We start from the raw sequence: 2,500 nt of genomic DNA on the forward strand, positions 1-2,500 counted from the left end.
TAACTCAAGTTGTCCCTTAACCTAACTCAAGTTGTCCCTTAACCTAACTCAAGTTGTCCCTTAACCTAACTCAAGTTGTCCCTTAACCTAACTCAAGTTGTCCCTTAACCTAACTCAAGTTGTCCCTTAACCTAACTCAAGTTGTCCCTTAACCTAACTCAAGTTGTCCCTTAACCTAACTCAAGTTGTCCCTTAACCTAACTCAAGTTGTCCCTTAACCTAACTCAAGTTGTCCCTTAACCTAACTCAAGTTGTCCCTTAACCTAACTCAAGTTGTCCCTTAACCTAACTCAAGTTGTCCCTTAACCTAACTCAAGTTGTCCCTTAACCTAACTCAAGTTGTCCCTTAACCTAACTCAAGTTGTCCCTTAACCTAACTCAAGTTGTCCCTTAACCTAACTCAAGTTGTCCCTTAACCTAACCCACGTTGTCCCTTAACCTAACCCACGTTGTCCCTTAACCTAACCCACGTTGTCCCTTAACCTAACCCACGTTGTCCCTTAACCTAACCCACGTTGTCCCTTAACCTAACCCACGTTGTCCCTTAACCTAACCCACGTTGTCCCTTAACCTAACCCACGTTGTCCCTTAACCTAACCCACGTTGTCCCTTAACCTAACCCACGTTGTCCCTTAACCTAACCCACGTTGTCCCTTAACCTAACCCACGTTGTCCCTTAACCTAACCCACGTTGTCCCTTAACCTAACCCACGTTGTCCCTTTGCCTAACATAGTTCACTGCTCGGAATCTCTGGTGTCGTTGTTATCCTCATGTAGATGTCTTGCGAGTGTTGCTTACTTTCCACATATTCCCGCTATCCACTGTCAATTGTACTGCAATAGGACTATATCGGCCCCCCCCCCCCCTCTGTCCCCCTCTTTGTGTCTCTGTCCTCTCAAGCTGGTCGGTCTGGCGTGTGAGTGTTAAATGAGCCTCGCAGCTGTTCAGTTGCATTCAGATGTCGACGCCCTCAGTGTACGTCGTGGTATGGTCTGTGTCCATTGTCCGCTGATGTCGTACGCGTAACCCACACGCTGTACCGATCATCGGTAGTTACGTACAGAGTGAAGTAGTGTGATACGTGTGACTGTACGCTGGCTGTGCCCAACGGTGTCGAATCTCAATTTCCATATGTTGTGCTCGATGCTACTTGTCTCGTCTCCCAATAACAGCTAGGTTGCACTGTGGTACGCCGTAGAGGCGTGTGGGAGGAACGTACGAACGCATTGTATGTCACCCTGGGTCGCTGGGGGTGGTGGTGCGGTGAGTCAGGTCAGGTCAGGTCAGGTCAGGTCAGCGTGAGCCGTCTGATGTAGTGACGCGTGTATTCCGACTTTGTCGTATTGCCTCACACAAAGTGCTACCCTGGTGGACCGCGTTCCATATCTGGGACATGCCGCAGATGCCGGTTGACAGTGGATCGCGGAAGGGACATCGCATACTTGCGCGGGCCACCTTCCACGTGTTCTCTTCTGCACATGTCGCAGTGTGTATGTGGTCTGATGTAGCGTGTCGTGACACATGACATCCTGGCATGCAAGAATTGTTGAATTCGCAAATGTAGGTGGACATCTACGTTTACTGCCCAAGATACGCAAATGAACTGGAAATCCGTTGTTGAGCGGTTGTTCACGCTGGAGGTGAATCTGTGATGGCGACGATCGGTACAGCTATTAACCGGTTGTTTCAGCGGTACCCGCCACATCCACACACGTGACTAGGCCCATGTGGGTATGAAGCGATACGCGGCGGTGGCTTGGTGGGACTGTTCCCGGCCGGTGAAGGGGGGCCGCCCGGCGTGTTGGCCGCGCGCTGCGTGGGCGCACGCGCAACAGCCGGCTGGTGGGGGGCGCCGAGTGGCAGGAGCGCCAGCCGACGGGCCCGGCAGGCGGCGCAGCTACGCTGCGGCGCACCCTGCACGCGGCGCCTGGCGGCCAAAGTTGGTTCAGCCGAGCCCGGTGCGAAGCGCGGTGGACATCTGCAGTGTGCTGGTCTGATTGAGGACTGTGTGCGTTGAGGATGCGCCGCCGCCTGGCACTCGGCGCCGCGACGCCGTCTGCTGCTCGGTCGCCCCAGCGGTTCTCGCAGGTGGTTTGTATCGCAGTTGTGCGGACGTGTTGGCGCGTGCGCTGTGCTGGGAGAGTTCGCTTCTGCACCCAAGTGGGGCTTTGCCCTTGTGTGGCGCTGGCGTTGGAGCTGCCGGTCACCATAGGTGGCGCGTGTTGTCTCCCGCCGGCAATGCCACGACAGCACGCTCCCGGGCCTCTGTCGGCAGCGGCAAGCTCAGTTGGGAGCAAGGGTGTTCGCACTAAAACCGTCTACTCGCCTAACTCCGGGCGATTGCGCCTCGCTCGAAACCGACCAAGTACCTAGGACGGCGCTGCGCGCCGCCGGGACCTGAGAGGGTTTCGAGGTGTATCGTGCAGGGGAGCTCGGCCTCCTCCTGTTTGCAGAATAATTGAGCGGACGCTTGCGTGTTCGCGCGGGCCCCCGGGACAC

This window comes from Schistocerca gregaria, unplaced genomic scaffold (genome assembly GCF_023897955.1).
Source record: "Schistocerca gregaria isolate iqSchGreg1 unplaced genomic scaffold, iqSchGreg1.2 ptg001331l, whole genome shotgun sequence".
Lineage (NCBI taxonomy): Eukaryota > Metazoa > Arthropoda > Insecta > Orthoptera > Acrididae > Schistocerca > Schistocerca gregaria.